At 47.8% G+C, this 21320-nt stretch overlaps 2 protein-coding genes across 3 annotated transcripts in view; one reads left to right on the top strand and one right to left on the bottom strand.

The window, feature by feature from the left end:
* The window catches only part of LOC149340688 (ATP-binding cassette sub-family G member 1-like), a 39405-nt gene extending 23974 nt beyond the window's left edge, over positions 1-15431 (bottom strand). Inside the window, exons 1-3 of one of the 2 annotated variants that reach the window (XM_089549502.1) lie at positions 15276-15423; positions 11246-11425; positions 5037-5228 (exon numbers count right to left, since the gene is read on the bottom strand). The gene's annotated coding sequence lies outside the window, so the exon portion shown is untranslated. Of the gene's footprint in view, positions 1-5036; positions 5229-11245; positions 11426-15275 lie in introns of both variants that reach the window. The other variant, XM_089549501.1, reaches the window with a different exon arrangement.
* LOC149340684 (uncharacterized) overlaps positions 1-21320 on the top strand; it is a 183316-nt gene that overhangs the window by 51894 nt on the left and 110102 nt on the right. The window lies entirely within an intron of this gene.

Below are 21320 nucleotides of genomic sequence, written 5' to 3'. Positions count from 1 at the left end.
CGGCCTTACTTTCCGAGCCCGTGACATAACACACGCGGAGGAGGTCGCCATTGCGTTGGCTGCATCTGATTCCAATTCAAAAACAATTATTTCCGACTCGCGAGGGGCATGTCGGAACGTCGAGCAGGGCTGGGTACCATATCTAGCCTACCGCATTCTCCAAAACAGCGTCTACACCGGGGACCCCGCGCACCGGCGTATCGTTTGGACTCCTGCTCACATGGGCCTTGAGGGAAATGAGGCAGCTGACGCCGCCGCCCGCGCGCTCTCTCACCGGACATTCCCCTCCGACCCCGACGATCAGGAACTCGAATTCACTCCCGCTTACTCCTTTAAAGACATTGTTTTACATTATCAATCTGGCCATGGTCTTTATCCCCGCCCGTGCAAAGGTCTCTCAAAGGCGGAGGAGCGGCTTTTGCTTCGCCTGTATACCAATACTTTGCTGTGCCCGGCAGCTCTCAAACACTTCGACCCTTCTTTCTCGGGCAGCTGTCCGCACTGTGCGGAGAAGTCTTCGGACATTTACCACATGGTGTGGGCCTGCCCCTCCAACCCTGCTATCCCCCCTCACCCCAACCCAACCCGGGAGGACTGGGAGGCGACCCTGCTCGGCTGCTCTGACCTGCAGGCCCAACGGGCCTTGGTCGCGCGAGCCCGGGCGGCGGCCGACGCCACTGGGGTCCCGAACTAGGGACCTCCACCTAGTACTTGTAAGGGCTGGCCCCCTCTGGGTCAGCTCATGCAATACCTCCAGTAGTGCATGTGTAAATAAATGTTTTCCACCACCATCCACCGTTATCGTGGTGCTCCCAGTGCATTGTGCCCGAACTGCGACAGCCATGACGTCAAACCAAGCACAACTGCAGCTTTTAGGCTTAACCAGAGCTAAGCCACTGGCTAATTTTTTTTTTATTGCAAAAGCAATACTACTTGCACTTTCACGCCTTTGCCGTGCCGCGGCGGTGACCACCATTGACCTTCATTTGACTTTGATTGCATTAGATTGGATTAGATTGGATTTAACTGGATTAGATTAGATTAAATTAGATTAGATTAGATTGGATTGGATTGAATTGGATTAGGTTTTAATTGGATTGGATTGGATTGTATAACCGATGCATCACCACAAGTGTAACCACAAGCACTACCACCAGGTACACTACCAGCTGAACCATGGCGTAGGTACGGACATTGCTTTCGCAATTACCGGGCTTAACCAAGCTAAGCCACAGCGAATTTTTTTCGATAGAGATGCGAGTCCGACCAATTTTCTGCATTCATTAAAACGAACGCTACAGTGGCCTGTCACTTCCCAACCTGCTTTTCTTTTGAGGGACGGTGGTACGAAGTTGTACACACTTAGGTTTGAATTACATAGAAATTCCTTTCTCTCACGCTAAGATTGTCTGTGGGGGCAAAATGACACGGATGATTTCCAGCAAGTCATTGTTGCTGGTTGTAATGGGCTCTGGGTAGCTTGTTCAGCTGGTTTCCATCTCGCGGTGATAATGCCGAGCTCGTGCTTCCAAGGACTTGTCGATGGTTCGGGGGCAGATTCGGCCAGTGTTTTTAGCGCGTGGCGTATTCTTCAGGGAAACAACTGCTCTTTGATTTCTTCCATTAGGAAGTTGAATTCTTTCTCTTCGGACATTTAGCCGCCGCTGTAGCTCGTAGCAATGGCGCTCGGCTGCGGACCCAAAAGACGCGGGTTCATCCCGGCTGTGGCAGTGGCATTTCGATGGAGGCGAAATGCTAGAGGCCCGTGTACTGTGTGATGTGAGTGCAAGTTAAAGAACCCCAGGTGGCCGAAATTCTCAGGAGCTCTCCACTACGGCGTCCCGCATATCTTGAGTCGTTTTGGGACGTTAAATCCCGTAAACTGAAAAACTTAAGCTAAGGTTATCTGGACTATAATACTGACTGTTCTGCGTGTATGACTTCTGAGCATACTGTTTTGCTGGCTTAGAATGCAATAGCTTATTGGCCCTGAGAAATGCGCACTATCGTCTCCACTCCACGTGCAGAAAAGCATGCGACTTTGTTAGCGACAACTTGCTATTAGCAGGAAATGGTTTATTCTGAACGTTCACTCAAAGAGCGCTTTTACCGGAACATCTGACAAACAATCTTGATTCGTGGGCTGTCACCGAAGTTTTAGGCTACTGCATAAAACTGTCAGGCAATAACTGCAGCATTTTCTGTAGAATAATACTGACGCCACGTTTAGACAACTTTACTGACATGATATGCTCATTAGACTGTTCGTAATGGGGCGACATTTCTGACTGGTTCCCAGGCGTTATATTGACCGAGACGTGCGCACAATGACATTAAGCTTGGAATTATAGCCCCAACTTCGAAAATAATGGCATTTAGTGTATTTTGTCATTTCTTGTGCGCGTGTGGTACGGGTATAAGTCTCTTTGCTCTTAGTGCCTGTTCTTCGTTCAGAATAAGTCGCCATCAATCAGTGTTGTTTAAATGCACGTTAATGCCACATTCTATTCAGAAATAAGCTGGAAAAGCACCAAGGTTTTAGAGAATTCATTGGAACACGGACTCAGGCTGTCGTTATCCATGGGAGGAAGAATCGTCTAAGGCTGAAATTTATCTGAACCGAAATTTATCTGAATGCCATGACTAAGATTGCACGGAATAAACTCTGAATAAATTGTACGTGATCTGTATCTCGGAGACGGAATGTCTAGGGTGATAATTTATGCACGATCAGGTAAAAGCATGCTGAGCTTATCAAAGAACGGCTCCGTGTGCAAAGAAGAGAAGCTTACAAACTGACGTCACTTTTTTTCTTCAGCGCGAAAAGCGACAGGTTAATTTTGATGGTGGTACCCCCAAGGCAAAAAGAGAATAGTGTAGACGAGAGTATCAATTTGTAATATGTCTGTTTTTTTGGTTGGTTTGGTTTGTTTATGGAGTTTAACGTCCCAAAGCGACTGAGGCTATGAGAGACGCCGTAGTGGAGGACTCCGGAAATTTCGACCACCAGGGGTTCTTTAACGTGCACTGACATCGCACAGTACACGGGCCTCGAATTTCTCCTCCAAAGAAATTCAACCGCCGCAGCCGGGATCGAACCCGCGTCTTTTGGGCCAGCAGCCGAGCACCATAGCCACGGAGCCACCGCGGCGGCTCTGTTTTTTTTAACTGATTCAGAAATGTTATAACGTTTTAACGTGTCAATCTATCCTGTTTCTCTGCGATTAAGCGGACAGTTGAGCTAGTGGGTACATCATTGCGGGTGGTAAAGCGAAAAACTGACGAAATACGAAGAAGACCACACGGACTGGTGCTTCATATTTCATCCCTGCCTTCCTTGTCACCCCCCCTGTTTTCCATGCCTCCACAGCTACCCAAGAATTGCAATGACTGGCCTCGGCAGGCGTAAACACGCCGTGTGCGCGCGATGCACCCGTAAAGCCAGGCGAGAGTTGCGGCCGATGGATGCGTAAAACAATGACATGCGACTGCTGCGATAAACAAAACGTGTGTTGGCTGCATGCCAGAGGAACCGACGTACCGCTGCGAGTGTGGTTAAACTTGACGGGGCAGCGACTGTGCGCTGTCGCATATTTAAACCTCCCGCGGTCGCCCCAGGGCTCCGTGTATTTCTGGGTAGCCGTGCGCGACTATTTGATTCATAACGGCTAGCGGGAAATAATTAAGTGCACCCTGCGCGGCCAAAACCGGCATGCAGCGGCGTACCGCATCTCTTACTTTTTGTGTTGCCTGTAAGTGTAACCCGAAAATATATGATTCCTGTCACCCAACACCTGCATCACCTTGTGAAACTCCTATTGGAAGCCGCTCTCATCGGTGATCTGGCCAACATATAACGCTGAACATCAGCTGAAGATCACCGAGGTGTTTAATCAATCCATTGCCAACGTGAAATTCATCTTCAGTACTATAGACAGAGCAAAAAAACACTAGTGTCATCACTATATATATAACAGCAATGGATGGCGTGTTTGGGATGTTAACATGTTAATATGCGAAGAAATAAAGGTGCACCTAAAATTGACCACTTAGAAACCCCGCAGTTTAAATCAAGAAGCCGGGAACTAGACTCTTGCAATGAAACGAACTGTCTTTGTTCTCTTAGATAGTGCTTGAGTAATGCACACCCAACACCTCTTATACACACGAGGACAACATTCGGAGCAAAATATCGTGATTAACAGAAGAAGCCTGCCTGAAATTAGAAATTCCTAGTTCTATAAATACGCTTTTCAATGTTCAGAATTATGTGACCTTCCGCATACGATAGCGCCTGTTTGGTATAATTTCGTTCTAGAAACTCCGCTTGTTCTTTCACTATTGCCTTCTTTCTTTAGTAGGTGCCCAAATGCTCTCTTATTCAAAATGCGTTGGTTTATTTTAGAATCGATAGGAAGGACTGAGATGGGTGTTAAATTACTGACGTTACGTAAAACTCTGGAAAGATCCCTCTACACAATGCCTTACGAATGCGCTAAGCATGAAGAGTTCAAACATGCTTCTGCAAAATCTACGTCACACTCAAGAAAGCATGCCGTCGGCCCTAGCAAATCGGTGTTCACGCTAAGACTAGAACTTTTAATGTCCAGACAACGAATGTTCCAAGATCAGGCCCCACTCTGCGCGACAGTTGTGGGGTGTTAAAATTTCAGGGAAGAATGCATATGTATATCCTCCGTTCGTCTGAGCCTGACAGCCAGGCCGCCGCCCCACCCCACAGCGCACCAGGCGACCAAGAGGGGCCGTGACCTTGAGACCAAAGGAATACAACAGTGTGCTGACACAAGCGGCATTTTTTTGCGGCAAATAAAGTAAACACCGGCGAGAGGCAGACACGGGGATGATCTTCTGTAGCTCATCGGAAAGTGATAGGCTACACGAAGTACACTGCACAGGAGTAGACACTTCAGAAAAGTTTGCACATGGAGCAAGCAAACACGTACTACAGCAGCAACAGCAGCAGACGCCACCAGCAAGCCGCGGCAGATGAGGCACAAGTTATAAACTGCTCTCACCTGCGTTCACAGAAAGGATTCCCTGCGTAGGAATGAATCCACAGGTGTAGCTTGGCGTGATGCTGCCGCCGGAGTGCGCAAATGCAGTCGCTCGTCATGTGACGTGGCTTGATACATCGGCCTCAGAGCTGCAGACGCTTCGTACACTGTCGATGCACTTTACGGGAGGCAGCTTGCAGATAATGCTGGGCTCTACACAAGAAGTCAACGCATGTGGCACTGATTACGACGCAGCTTGTAGATGAAAAACTTTTTTACACCGGTAGACAAGCGCGGAGATTGGGACCTGCGTTCGCACGAATAATTCCCAGGTTAGGAAGTAAATGGAAAACGCGACAGCGTGGAAAACCTTATCGCAACGCTTTCTAACGCCGAATCGTGTAACTGATTAGCTCGCCAGGAAGCGGCACGTGCTATCAGCGGGCCCTTATCCTGTGCTGCTGTCGTAGAGTACTTTTACCTCCTAGGTCATTCCACACAAAAGGAGACGCCCCAGATTCTTGACATTTTAGATTCAGCTGAAAAAAAATCATATCAGGTAAGATGTTTCAATATATACCTGAAAGGTCCCGATACGAGACATTATATGAGGACATTACAAATGAAGTGCAGAGGCCTTCTTTCGAAGAAAACTTTTTTTTCCCTTCTAAATATGCTCTTTTAGGAACCCTTCCTTGCCGATTAAGTTTGTCTGTGCGTGTAGTGAGGTACTGAGATGTCCTGTGTTTCCCAAAATATAAACCGTGGATGACGGCATTTTAGTTCAAAATAGGAGCGCTTAACAGAGGAAAAATTTCAAGATTTCCTTATTTTTAAAGTAAATTTGGAGTCTATATTTTCAGGCAGAACTTTTTCTCCGTGTTGTCTCAAACCATGTTATAGCATTATTCGCGTTAAAGTTGAAAACTGCTGGCGTTGTTTTTTAATTTAATTGCAGATATCCTGATTGTGCTGAAGCGGCTTCACCTGGCTCTAGAAAACACTGAGAAGCTGCGCGAGACAAAAGAAAATAACGAAATGTTCGATCCATTTAATTAGCTTCACACATAAAAAAATAAAGAAGAGCTTTTCGTTAATGGCGAGAAATAAATTAAAAAAGAGGGAGTCGCATCGGTGCGGCGCCAGCTTCTGCAGCGGTCGGAAAAAACACGGATTTCATTTCCGGAAGTCTCACGTACAGCATTAGTAGCTGCCATCAGTGTTGAACATAACTGCGATAAGACAGCACAAAGGAACGGTTTCCCTACTTCACTTATTAATTAAGAGTATGTTTGGGCGGAATGGTCATGGTGTACAGTGTGTGCCATGATAGTCACGCTAGTTCTGAGCTAATCGCAGGATTTAAAAAGCCAGTCATAACGTGTGAAATTAGCATTTGTCACTTACTTTTCGCTTGATTTAGCATGTGCTTCACAAGATAATTCAACTTTCAAAGCAGTGATGCATAGCGAATGCCATGCGTCATGGCTTAATAAATCAATTGTATTTAATTAAATGGAACACCACCCACAGCACGTCTATTTGGCGACATATTAAACTAAGGTCGGAATACCTGTACGGTAGTGTCATTTTTCTTAATATGAACATATCGTCCACACGCACTAAACAGCATTCCACCAGACGCAGCTTCATTTAAGGGCTGAACAGCGTTGAAAATTTATAAAGCATTAATGTCGACTGCTTAGGAAGGTCATATGCTTACCGAAAAAATGATTGGACGACCCAGATTGCTAGAAGAGCTTCTGAGTTTTAAGAGTCGGAGAGATGACGGTGCCTTCTCTGCTTACCAGTGAATTTGTGTACATCGTGTGCGGACCGAATGGCATCGAAGGACAATGTTTCACACAGCCGGAACGAAGCCGCCCCAAGTCTCCAGCGGAGTGTCTGGTCGCCACACCGATGCGAATTCATTTGAAATTTATTTAACGCCACCAACAAAAATTACCTCTCTAATTCATTAATTTGTGAAAACTATTACATCTGCTGACAAATTGGATATTTTAGCGTTGTCGCGCGCCGTTTCTAAAAATACGTGAAGTAAGGTGATTTCTTACACTTAGGAGCATGATATTTGGAGATTTTTTTTTCTTCAAAAGAAGGCCTCTAGACTTCTATTGACACTTGTCTTAACTGATGCGATTTTTTTCACCCAGATCTAAAATGTCAAGAAATGTTCCAACTAGGAACTGACAGTACCTTCAAATAAATAAATAGTTGCAGTGTTAACGTACAGGAAAAGGGAAGAGTGGGCCAACGAGCAAACGCTAGATAATGACGTCCTAGCCGAAATCAAGAGGAAGAAATGAGCATGGGCAGGGCATGCTATGCGAACGAATGATAACCGATGGTCCTTAAGTGTAGCAGCGTGGATTCCAAGAGAGGGCAAGCGTAGCAGGGGGCAGCAGAAAGCCACGTGAGTCGATGAGATTAGGGAGCTTGCGGGCATAAGGTGGCGGCAGCTGTCACAGGAAAGGGTTATTTGGAGACAGACTGGTGAGTTCTTTGTTCTGCAGTCTTTGTTAGGCTGATAATGACGATGACGATGATGATGACAACGCTGTTTATACAAATGAGATCTTTGTTCTCGGTCTAATGATTTATCACTCAATACAGTCTTTGTACTAAATTTATAATGTACGCACTTGCACTCAAAAAGTTCACCAAACAGACCACTTAAAGAACAATATGCTTTCAGCGCTCACTCAGATATTCACACCCGATAACCAGTGCTGGCGTCCACATGTTGACAGGGTGCGTGTATCGGGCCAATTGTTTAACCGTATCACAAAAGCGTCGACCAAATAATAGGACATACGCGTAAACAGCTTGCCTTTTTCATCCTGTTATGGCACTCCTCTTTGTCACAGAGCGCTGTACGAGTGTTTGTTCGACACTGTTTAGACACTTATAGGGTTTAACGTCCCAAAGCAACGTTGAAATTCGGGCTTGTTGGTTCATACTTCGGAGCAATAGCGCAAACAGGGCAAGAGACCAAGAACGAGTAGACACACACAGCGCTATTGAAAAGGGCCTGTTGAACTAGAAATATGCTTTAACAACGTTGAAATAGCGCTGTGTGTGTCTACTCGCTCTTGGTCCCTTGTCCTGTTTGCGCTATTGCTCCGAAGTCCCAAAGCAATTCAGGCTATGACAGACGCCGTAGTGAAGGGCTCCGGAATTTTCGACCACCTGGGGTTCTTTAACCTGCACTTACATCGCATAGTACACGGGCCTCAAGAATTTCGGCTCCATCGAAATGCGACCGCCGTGGCCGGGGTGGGATGTTGTGATACTGTTGATGATGATAGTGAATTTTTAAGGCGCAAGGGCATTTATGGCCTAAGAGCGCCATGGCACAAGGTATTTTCGTCTGCTCATGGTGGGGTCAAAGCTCCTCTTCACAAGCATTTCACCCTGAATAAACCGAACGCCAGGCTAGGCGAAGCGTGTACCCATTGTATCCCCGGTGGGTACCCGGCGGCATTGGGGATCGAACCCCGCACCTCCCGCATGTGAGGAGGATGCTCAAGCCACTAGGCCACCGCTGCGGTCCAAGTTGTTGTGATGCTGTTAAAAAATTGGCCGGATGTGCACTAATGTGCCGGCTGATATGCTTAATCATTTTCAGTCAAAAAAGCCGCCGTCTACAAACGGGAGGGCTATAAAAAATCAAGGCACGTTGCTCTTGTTACAAGTCGAGCCGTGGAGATTGGGATTACCTTTTGTTCTCGCTTGCCAAATCAACCTTAGGCAATCTGTGTTCCGAAACCTTTGAAAGACCAAGGCTGATTTCTATTCATTCAGTTCACTGCGCGCGCGGTTCACTTCTCGCTCGAAGGGGGGGGGGGGGGGGGGGTGCTTCTGGCAAGTGTACAGATGAAGGGAAAAAGTTAAAATAAATAAATTGGTAAATTGGTTTTTGAGGAAAGGAAATGGCGCAGTATCTGTATCACATATCTCGGCGGACACCTGAACCGCGCCGTTCGGGAAAGGAGGAAGGTGGGAGTGAAAGAAGAAAGAGAGAAAGTGGTGCCGTAGTGGAGGTCTCCGGAATAATTTCGACCACCTGGGGATCTTTAACGAGCACTGACATCGCACAGCACACGGGCGCCTCTTGCCGAAAACTACTACAGAGGAGCTAATTCTGGTCTAGAAATCTGGTGAGCCCACTCCTACCTCCCGAGACAAGCCAATTGGCCCGGGTGGAAGGCATTCAACACGCGTTATATGCAGATGATATTACAATTTGGACCACTCAGGGGAGCCTTGGGGACATGGAGGACCGCCTTCAGCAGGCTGCTTCCATAGTCGATGCGTATGCTAATGACTGTGGGCTCCAATGTGCTCCAGCGAAATCAGAGCTTCTGCATGTCAGAGCGAACCCAAAGGATAGGACAGCAATACACATCTCGCTGTTAGGAGGTCCTATTAGAGAGGTGGAGGAGCTCCGTATTCTGGGCCTTTTCATTCACCAGAGACTCAGACCGGACTCCACTATTGCGAAACTCAAGAGAGTAGGCGAACAGGTAGGGCGCATGATCCGCCGCGTTTCCAACAAGCGGGGTGGTCTGCGGGGCAGGGACGCGCTTCGGCTCGTCTATGCCTTCGTGACTAGCCGGATCCTCTACGCCGTGCCATATCTCCGCACTACTAAGCAAGACGAGGCGCGAATAGACGCCATCATCCGCAAGGCAACTAAGCGAGCCCTGGATCTCCCGGTGGCTACCTCTAATGCCAAACTCAAGGCATTGGGGGTGCTAAACTCCTACCAGGAGCTGCGGGAGGCCCACCTCATGAACCAATACACGCGGCTCACGCAGACGGCTCCTGGGCGCCGCCTGCTAAACCGCTTACACATCCAACACGACTGCACTCCAGAGGAAGCGGAGCGTATCCCAGTACTATGGCGCCATATGCTCTGGGTCTCCCCGCTCCCCCGTAACATGGACACCGACATGCATGAAAACAGACGACAAGCGCGGGCTCGGGCTCTTGAGAGACAACACGGCTCCCGACCCGGTGTATATTATGTAGACGTAGCAGGGCCATCGCCCACGGGATTTTACTCGGCCGCTGTCGTTCACCAGGAAATGCACGTTGATGGACTCTCCTTTCGAGCCCCGAATTCAATGCGGGCCGAGGAAGTAGCGATAGCGCTTGCTGCCGCCCACGCCAATTCGAGAATAATCATCACGGACTCCCGAAAAGCATGTGAACATTACTTGGCAGGGGAGATCTCCCCCTTAGCTGCTTGTATTCTACGACGGACTGCCACTGATCCAACACCCAAACGAATCATTTGGGCTCCTGGCCACCAGGGCTTACGAGGTAATGAGGCCGCTGACGCGGCTGCCCGAGCGCTTACTCACCGGGCTCCTCATCCCAGCTTTTCTGGCTCGGAGACTAACCAGCCGCTGCTGCGATTCAGGGAAATATTAACACATTATAGCGACAACCACCGCCTTTTCCCGGCCCCTGCAAAAGGGCTGAGTAAGACGGAGGAGCGAACTTTAAGGCGCCTGCAGACAGGTACTCTACTCTGTCCTGCAATAATAAAACATTACGATCCTAACACGGATGGGCGATGCCCGCACTGTGGGGAGACCTGTGATATCTTCCACATGGTGTGGGCATGTACTCAAAATCCCCACCTCCCCCCCTCCCCTACCCCTTCCAGAGAGGCATGGGAGACTGCCCTCCTCAACTGCTCCTCGCTTGAGTCCCAAAGGGCTCTGGTGAAACGGGCGAGAGACGGGGCCTCGTCGTGCGGTGTCCCGGACTAGGGACGCCGACCATGTAGCGGGGCCACTCTGGCTCCCAAACTATTTTTTACAATATAAAGTTTTCACCACCACCACCCGAGACAATGCAAAGCCGTTGACGGCAGAGGAGCTTCTAGCCAATGGCAAAAGCAGCTGATACTAGCGCCATCTGTAGGACACGACGAAGACCTCACAAAGCAGGGCAGTCGAGCGAGTAGATAGGGAGACAGCAGATCTCAAGGAGACTGCCACGTGATAAGAAACGTCACTGAGACTTCTTTTAGAACAACCGATGACGGCGTGAATGCGGTCGCGAGGTGCCAATAGAGCTATCGTTAAAGCTTCAATCAGAAAAACTTGTTTTATCGTGCTTAGCCGGGTCATTCTGGTTCTCTGCAGCCATCTTTTAACCGGGACAACCATGAGCGCTTTGTGTTGCCACCATACCTTGGCGAGACGAACCCGCAGCTTGTGAGCGCCGCCTGCGACGAGGGGAACCGCTGCACTGTTTTTTTAGAGTCGCTGGGGCAGCGGGAGAGCGAAGCCCTGTACTATTTTTATGCACGGTGGCAGCGGGCGTCGGAGAGCGCGGCTGACAGCAGCGGTTGAAAAGGGCCCCCACAGCTCCTGTCAAGTGCGCGGTAGGAACAGTACTATGAGTTGGTATAGCATCACTCAAACCTAGCAGCGCGAAAGACGTGAGACAAGAACGGGGACTCAGGACATAGTGCAGACTCTTATTTATGGTGTTTATTTATGGTGTTTGATTTCTATGGTTGCACTCAAATACAAGAGAATGAGGGAGTTTTGTTCAAGTGATAGTGCACACTTTCAACTTGTGGGGAGGTATGCTGGCCCTTTCTTCGACGGTGGTGTCAAAGTTTGACTGATACGCTGGTCAACGTTACTTGTGATGTGAAAAGTGTTTGCTACTTCTCGTGCTACCTGATCCCAGCGCGTGTAAAGAGCTTTTGTCTTGTCAACCAATGCTACGCATCCATACTTGCGAGAATCTGCCTAAAGATGCGACTGCGTATTACTACTTGAAAATTGGCATGAGTTGGGGCCACTTTGCTTTCAGGCTCCGGTCATTCTAGACGATGGAAATATTCCTGTGTTAGATGGGACATATTTTGCGTATACTAGCCCTGCCTTATCCCTCTTTCTCTGGTCTGCATCAAGTTTTTGGGTCTCAGTTCAGCTACCCCTGCTACCGGAAGTGTACCCCCGCCTCTATACTCACCTTTTAACAACCACCCCGTTTGATGTTTTATGGGGAGCAATAAAAAATGGCGGGCCGACGGATAACAGCTGTCACTTTCAATCGCTTTCAGCATTGCAGCACTCGCATACGACCGTTGTGTGCGGGCAAAAGCCACACGCAACAGACGTATAGTGTTACAAGTGGTACAGCTCTCGATTCAGCCCCAAACGCAAAGACAATATCTGGCATAAGGAAAATGCGAAGGCGTTCGGTCGGAGCAGTGCCAGCGCGAAGAATTAAGTATAGCGTATGGACGCCAAGCATACGAAGGTAACCCATGGCTTTGAAACAGCTCGATGCTGAGCAAAAATGCGCCGAGTAGAATATTGGTATCATGGCCATCATAAGGAAAGGAACAAGGACACGGAAAGAAGCAAAGAAAAAAAGCAGCTTGACAGTATGGTTAACTAGAAGAGAATTTGAGTAGGTTACAGTGAACGAATTCTAAAGAATGAACCAACTAAACAAAAAAGAACGCGAAGAGGTAAGTAACCCTAAGCTATATAGCACACGGGAAACTAGAAGAAATTAGTTGGAATAAAAAAAAAAGGATTCTATGATTTGGACGCGCAACGTACACGTCTCTCGTCGTGATATCTCTTGTAACTATCGGCCTTGGACAGGACTCGTTTAGTTAACGCTACCGGCAGTAGCTCATTTAACCTCCTGTAGGAGCGAGCGCAATCGATGGCCAGAGTAGATAACTTGCCTAAAGAAACGCCTCGATGAAGGTGAGGAAAAAATTGGCAGTGGTTTAACTCTGGTTAAACCTGGAGGACTGCGACTGCGAGAGCAACGAGGAGAGAGAGAGAGGCGATGGGGAGCGCGCGGCAGCGGCGGCGGCCCCGGCACGCTAGCTATGCGCAGCTACTGCGCATGCGCAACTGTTGAGCGCGGCGGCGGCTTCTCTGAGTCACCCGCGCAGCGACGGCGGCGGCGCGCCAACTGTGCGCCGTGTGACGTCACTGCTCCTCGAGCACGCGCAGTATGGCCTTGCCTCAGCTCCGCGGAATGGCTCGGCGGCTCGCGTGGTGTTGCTTTCGCAACAAAAAACTACAGAGAATGTTTACTACATTCGACTCGGAGCGAAAACACGGATTTGTGCTGCGTAGAAGACGACGGTGAGCAGGCAGTGCCGCGGGACGGAGCAGATGGAAGTTGATGAAGACGACGCTCTCCATTGCGCAGCGCGAGAGTGTGGTGCAGTCTAACACGAGGCGTGTTGGCGGCGGCGAGAGCCTAGTGGTCTCGCTGAGGGGCCCCTAAAGGAGATGTGTTCACGCAGCCGCTGCTTCGACTTCCAGTCATGGATATTAATTCAATTTCCCTTTTCTCTTTTTCGCGGTTTGACTTATAACTCAGCTGAAGGTCAAATTACACGGTCCGTGATTGAAGCTCGAGGTTCCGTAGTGAAGCTTTCGCTTCAAAATGCATTTAGATGTTTGCATGAGCTTGTTGCCTAACTCGTGCACATTGGAACTGCGTTGCTGTGAATGTGTTTGTTCACGCTGAAAACAGCGGCAATTTATCATTTGCTCGTGACGCGAGATGCAACCAGACTTATCTCGAATGATCGCAGCCATGCGCAACTGCTTTCATATTGTTTCTGATTGCCGCAGTTGCTTTGGCGCCTTATCTAGATAAGCCTTTGCCAGCTTTAAACTGAGCGCGGCAGAGAGCGGAGGTTGGCATTCTGACTGCCGCAGGGCACGCTTGTTGTCGTCGGCGCCGCGGAGTCATTCACTCCTGTCTAGGTCCAAGTGAGCCTAATAAAGACTTTCTCTTGGAAGCTTTCTCACTGTCTTCCTAATTGCCGGACTGCCGTCTTCATTACGTGAAATTATGGGAAGCACTTCGCCTGAGGCAAGACAGCGCCCCTTTTCGTGGTCGTTTCGAACAGCTTACGAGAAGAAATTCTGCAGCCTTCGCACGAGGAACCAACAGCGGTGCATCTCGTGTTTACCTGCACCCTACACCGCATTCAAGACAAATACTGCTGGCCACGACTGTGGGCTGACGTCGCACGGTATGTCAAGACAAGGCGCGTTCGCAGAGGTGGCAATGGCAATATGAGCCGTCGAATATAGTTGCTGCACAGCATCTGGTGGCGTGCTTCGTATAACACTCGGTGTGCCTGTACAGGTAGAACATTTCGCTTGTCGCCCGAAAACAGCTAAGTAAGTAGCCAATAGAAGAAACCCTTGTGGGTACGTAACGAAAAGGGTTCAGCTTAAGCTGAGGACAACGCAGCGAGCTGTGGAAAGACAAAATGATAGGCGTAAAATTAAGAGACCGGAAGCGGGCGGAGAGGGGGAGGGAACAAGCGCAGGCTGATGACATCCTAGTCGAAATCAAGACGGAAAAATTGGCCTGGGCAGGGCATGTAATGTGAAAGCAAGATAGCCGCTGGTCCTTAATGGTATAGGATTGGATTACAAGAGAAGGCAAGCGTAGCGGGAGAGGGCAGAAAGTTACGTGGGCGGGTGAGATTAGGCAGTTGCGAGAGAACGGCGGGCACAGAGCACAGAGTTAATTACAGAGACATCGAAGAAGCCGTTTCCCTGCAGTGGGCGTAGTCAGGCTGATGATGATGATGATCAACTTCTGATCTAGCTATCTTGCGAGCGAAGGTCGTTTCTCTAGCGCGGTTTCAGCGAAGAAGCTGCCGACGCTCGCTTTTCATCTAAGCCATGCATCGAAATATTTGAGTGAAAACTTGGTGGGAATATCGGAAGAAGCAAGGCTGTTGTGTTAATCATGTGGAAAGAAACGTGTGGGAGACAAAAGTCATTTCTTGGAAGTCTGAGCATTGCAAAATGTTTTCACCACTCCGCTGTGTTCCTTAGAATTGCTACGTATTACCTGAAGAATTTTCATTATCGTACTTTACGTTTATCGTACTTTACGTACTTTATTTATCGTACTTAACGTTGTTAGTCTTAAAAAAGGGGTACCAGCACAGTTACACTTCCCTGACGACTCGAGGTGACTGAACGGTGTGGTGACGGCAACAAAGGAACATTGAAAACGCTTCGCTCTGTTGCCAAGTCTCGGTGCTTCTCTCGGGCGTAACAGCAACAGATTGCGGCCATCGTACGTTGTGTCGCGAGGAACGTTGCTTCATGCGGTTACCGGTTTATGCACCGTGATCTGCGAGTTTCTTTCGGGTGACTATCGCAACAGTGGACGGATAGACTTCGGAAGACTACTCACTTGGCTGTGGCCACCTTCCTAGAGTGCTCGCGACGATCACCACTCAAACTTATCGCCGGTGTCGCGCACGGAGAGAAAAGAATGAGCAGCGGTTGAGCCGGCCTGTCGCATGTGTGAATATCGGGCGACAAGGGACGTATTCGGAAACGAACGAGAAATGCAGATTGCCGAGAAGCGGCGAGGGGTCCGGAGCAGAGATAAACGAGATTTCAGTTTCATTCCCCCCTTGGCAAGGCTGCTTATCGCAGCACAAGGACTACAAAGGCTTGGCAGCCCTGTAGGCGCCTCGTTACCTCGACGCCGTGGACCGTCAACTTTCCCGTTGGTCGGTCTTTCATTTACTTTCCTTCCCCGTGCTTGTTGCGCAGTGAGCTCCATGAACAGCCACAAAAGACCGCTGTCTTTTTTTAGCTTTCACTTGTTTAGATCTTCTAGCCCTTGTATTGATCTGGTGATGACCACCGATCGCGCAACCTTCGATGAGGCGTTATAGCGTTGAGGACGACTTTCTGCTTATACCCTTCTCTTCTTCTTGCTTTGCAAAAAATGTTGGATTGCTTAACAAAAATAAACCACAGGTTTGACTTGTGCTTTCTCACGGGCAAGTTTAAAGTTTAGGAACACGTTTTTAATGAAGGACTCGACATTAATTAAGTCGACATTTAGAAAGCCGTTCTATCTGTCGGACCTGTACAACAGGCTGAGACTTTGCCGAAGCTTTTTAGCTTTCTGCTTTTTCTATCTCCCCTTTCTCTCTCACCTTTAAATTTCCTCTTCCCTTTCCACCAGTGCAGGGTAGCAAACTGGTTTCATCTTCCGGTTAACCTCCCTGCCTTTCCTCCACCTCTTCTCCTCCACCCTGTTTGATTTTCATGAGCGTCTTATAACGTAACGAATTAAAAGGTACCTATTATGTGGGGAAGGAAGAACGGTTCAGGTTGTCAAAGCGAGCGCACAGCGCTTGTGAAGTGACTTATTCAAAAACTTTAAGGGCCTTAATAATAATTCCACAGTTGTATGGGCTCGGAGCTCATGGAAACTGAAAAAAGGCTAAAGATATTTTTGAACCCATTTATCAAATATAAACCTCCTACCAAACTGGAAACGTTGTAACCTACAGCATTTCGAATGATAGAAATGGTAAGAATGGATATAAAGGTTAACTACTTGCCTAGAGCCGAGAAGCGTTCTGTTTTTACTTGTGATATCGAGGTAAAAAAATTTTAAATTTTTTGTCCTGTTCTTTTGTAGAAATAACGCAGCGATGGCCCATAGTAGCCCGTCATATGCCTCGTATGCATTGTATGCTGGGTCAAGGACGTCTGTCCAAGTTATGGAAGTCCAAGCCTAATTATGAACTTTGATCTAAACCTTGTCGACTAATACATCAACGAGCGGTATGCTTCCAGCGGTATGGGTCCCTCATTGCGGTTCATGACAGTGACAAGCAGACGTCGCCCTTATCGCTTTCGCTAGCGTGAGCCCAACAGCGAACACCTGAGCCACTGCCCTGTCAAGTTTTAAGCGGCAGCACACCCGGCTAAATGATGCGTTCGTTTGTAGGCGGAACGCCGGAGAGTACTGCAATCGCGGCGCGCAGGCGGGAATGTCACGTGGTATTTCTTTTGTTCCCTGGGGACCTGCAGTGATCAGAAAAAAAAAAACTAACACGTAAATTTGGAAAGTTAGAAACATCACTCGGACGTTTTTCTGACTGTTCTACAAATTTATGATTCTCATTTTTCGTTCCTTGCGAAGTTGGTTAATTAATATCAACTAACTGTGCAGTTAAGCGGTATATAAAAAATAGAGTGACTTGCTCCATACAATAGCCAACGACATGCATTTGGTCGTGCCGTCTTAGAGTGCCTTGGAATATTTTTAAACCCTGGCTAAAGTTAGCTCAGACGCCCTGTGTACATATGCACTCCGAGTTAAGGGTTACTCAGCCGTAATTATTGCAAATCAGTCACGCAAGAATAAAATATGAAAAACATAATTCGCTTTCCAACCGGACTGATGTATGAGGCCCGCACGACGGGTAATATAGCGAAAAAATGCTGGAAAGCAAGGAAACGTCGCTTGGTCAAGCATATGTTTTAATGAAATATATTTTTCATGCACCTTTCAAGCAATGAGTGACCAGAGTAATATTTTTCTAGAATACGCAAAATTGTTATGCTGCAGCAAAAGTGAGTGACAAGCTCTAGGCTCGTCGCGACAAGCTTCGGTGACTTCGCTGCGTAGGCCTTTCGGCACAACAAGAAGCCACAACCTCTGGCTGCTGTCGAAGTTCTTGTACAAGGCACCGTGTCTAATCCTGAACGTAGCTAAACATGCAGGAAAGCGCAGGGCACTGCATCTTCATGGCTTTGTAGGTGAAGCATCAGGTGGCAGAGTCGAGGATAGTGGCGCTGCCGTATCGTACAGCCATATCTTCCTGGCTCGATATCTCTCATGGATCATAGAGGAACAGCCATACCATCCGTGTTCAGTGTTCCAAGGGGGCTGCACTCGTAGTCTTTTTCGCCTCCTGGGGCCCGCTTCGGGGAGGCTTGAGACAAGCAGTCAGCATCATGACATTTGCGGCCTGATTTCTGTGTGATCGCAAGATCGTATTCCTGTGTGCGAAGACTGCGTCGAGAGAGTCGCCCTTCGCGATCCTTGAGATCGGCGAGCCAGCAGAGCTAATTGTGGTCGGAAACCACGTGAAAAGGGCGGATGTTAGGGCCTGAACTTAGTAGTTCCACAGGTGGCAACGAGGCACTCTCTGTTCTGGAGTAATTGCCTTCCGCCTTTAAAACAGCTAGGCTAGTGTACGCATTAACTCGCTGAGCGCCGCCCTTGAACTGCACAAGCACTGCCCCCCGTCCTTTGTTGCTGGCTTCCGTGTTGAGGTCAATTTCGGCATCTTGATCAAAATGACCTAGTGTAGTTGGCGCTTGAAGTGCTTACTTTAGGTGGCTGAATGCTGACTCCAAAAAAGCCGGCGTCCGTCCATATAAGGAAAAAGCAGGTGGCTAACCTGTCGCTCTGGACAGTTGGCGACCCACCCACCATGGCAGGTGATAATAAAATTAGAAAATTCAATGGAATTGCCACCTACCACCCATGGCATTGCGTATCAGCTAATTGATCGAGGACAGACAGCTCTCAGAACAGAAATGAGCAAAAATCGGTGCAAAATTATCCTCACGGCAGCTTGTGAAAAGCAACCCGGTTATTACAAGACACATGGGGGCTGTGTTTGAAGCAGCCATCTGCTGGAGCAGTGGCGCATCACTTGACCTCTGCCTCACCGCACCAGTATTTAAATGAGGACTTGCAGAGATCTATGGATCTATGAATGTGGAGTACTCGCGCGGGAGGGATCTTTTATGTTACAGTATTAGACTTTTAAGGGTAAGTTATGCATCGTCCAAGTTTGAATCAAAGTCACCTTAAAAAAATCCCCTTAAGCGTGCTTGGTTCCAATTGCTATTAGAGTGTTTACTGTTGGCATCCGGAGCCGTTAGAAAGAACCTGTTTTCAGTTAGTTTAGAGGTAGCTGCGCAGCGTCTGAATGCCGAACTACCAGGAACTTTCCACTTCCCAGGTGAGAACAAATCGCTTCTCCTGTGGGGCTTCTTCCCCTGGCAGCCACCTTCCGGCCTCTCTATCTCTCCCCTCTCCTGCAAGTGGAGCGGAGGATGTTCTTTCTTTACAGCCATTTACCTTATTGTAACATCCGAGAGGTTAGGCATTATCACCCTCAGTACGACTCGCAAACTGCGGGCAATGGCAGAAGCGTGCAGCTTTGCTAAACATGTGGGAACCTGAGGCATCAAAGTTGGACGATCAATCGTACCGAATCATTCTGAATACCAGCAATTTTGAACGGAAACGATTTTTCGAACACATTTTTTTTATATGTAGTAAGATTCCCCTATAACAGCCAATGTATCCGCAGATCTCCCGATGGCAGGCTTGCATTTTTTTTTGCTTTTGATGTTTTTGCTATGTCAAAAACTTTGCCTGTTGGTTTTCTATGGCAGCCTTAACTCCTAGTTGGCACTCTTCATCAGCTGATGCCAAAGCTGAAGTTCTTGATTTGTTCACTCAGTCTCTCCCCTTAGCGAAAAAATTCTTTGCTAAAAATTAATTTCGAGGGTATTGTATTAATTTGATATTAATTTTGTATTTTTTGTCCCTATGCTTAAATTCTAATACGAATGCTTTTTAAGTATGCAAGGAGTGATATTTTGAACATTCTTACAAACATGTCAAAAATACAACTTTTGGCCGCTTTGAATATTTATTATAGGTTAAAAATATACTAAAAATGTGCTCTGAATACATTATATTAAATGAAAAATATACTAAAGATGTACTGAAATATAAATTTAATGCATTAAAAATATATTCACTTTGGCTTAAAAGACGTGTCTACTGGTCGTCTTCACCGGGCGAGACTGATTACAGTTATCAACAACAGAACTCATGTCTGACCCAGATATAAGCGATAAGCATAAGGAGCCCATCGCTGACAGAACGCGGCGTTCTCATCGATCAAGAGGTCTGTGATATTGCAAGGTCACGAGACACAACTTGAACGAGAAAGATACCGCCACAAAGCAAATGCTGCCAGAAAGGGACGTCTGAAAACAGGAAGCGCTCCGATAAGCGTGGCACTTGGCTTGCCTTATATATAGCTCTCCGAGCGACGACTCATTGTCTTGCCCGGTGAGGCATATTTGGTGCAAAGATTGTGAACCCCCAAATTGTCGCATAAGTACCAGTCTGGTCGCCTTTGAATTTGGTGGGGATCTAGAACCAAATTGCTAATGGTAACTTGCGTTAGGCATCAATCAGGAGACAAACTTTCGACCAAGAAATACATGGGCGCCTATGGGAGCTGGTCAGCCTTGCGAGTTGAGGTCGTTTTCGCTGGCATGTTAGGGTCCGGAGGTGCTCAAGGCGCCCTTGCCGGTATAATGCTATCAGTCTGTCGACACGTATTGTGAATAAGTGGTGATTGTATTCCAGCTAGAAGCTACCACAAACGTAAGGACGCCAGAAAAGGGAGAGTTTTCATTCCCCTAAGCGTAATTGAGAGCACTAGATAGTTCTACGAGAGCTAGAAGTGTGCTGCAAATATGTTTGCAAGGACTGCCCGTTTGTTATAATTGAAGTATACTTCGGACGAAACAATTTCATGTTTACGAAAGTACACTTTAATTACCCTGACAAGAGGCTTAAACTCTGCATACATATATCTGTCTGTTAGGCAGTTCACCTGCTACGTTGATGTAGGAATGAGTGCTGCGAAGTAGCCGGATGTGCAGTCAAGCTTGTTCCAGATCGCTAGCTATGTAATGACTTAGCATGAATAAAATGTGGAATGTTTTTTAATAAAAGTTTAGAATACTTCAGCGCTTGTCCTGTCGTCTGTGTTTCGACGATGCCGCCCTCGTTTCCTTTGCGCTATTTTTTCCCATGACTTATAAGAACTCTGAAGGAAGGCGAAAGGAGGTTTGGTTGGTTTTATAGGGGTTTAACGTACCAAAGCAACTCAGGCTATGAGGCACCCCGCAGTGAACGGCCCCGGAAATTTCGACCACATCGGGTTTAACGTACATTGGCATCGCACAGTACAGAATCAACCACACTTGTCCAGAACGCTCGAGCGGTACTGTCCGGCGAAAATAAAGCGAAATTTTAAAGCAGGTATTGACTTTCTTTGATTATACTTGAGCTGGAGAGCAGCCGAATAGACATGTGAACAGCACAGTCAACAGCACCTTACTCCTATCAAAATATCTGAGAAGATATTTTACTTCATTTGCTCCCTAGAGCACTGCACGAGTGCTCTAGACAAATGGGATCGACTCTGTACACGAGCATCTAGCATTTGGCCTCCACCGAAATACAACCGCCGCGGCCGGAATCGAACCCTCGTCTTTCGGGTCAGCAGCCGAGGCCAAAAGCACTAAGCCACCGCGGCGGATACAAGAAGAAAGCAGAAGAACCGTACACCCCGGACGCTACAGCTTTCAACTGGAAGTT

This window comes from Amblyomma mixtum, chromosome 6, assembly GCF_055824585.1.
Source record: "Amblyomma mixtum isolate Tamu chromosome 6, ASM5582458v1, whole genome shotgun sequence".
Taxonomy (NCBI): Eukaryota; Metazoa; Arthropoda; class Arachnida; order Ixodida; family Ixodidae; genus Amblyomma; species Amblyomma mixtum.
This window is presented reverse-complemented; position numbering and strand designations above follow the sequence as displayed.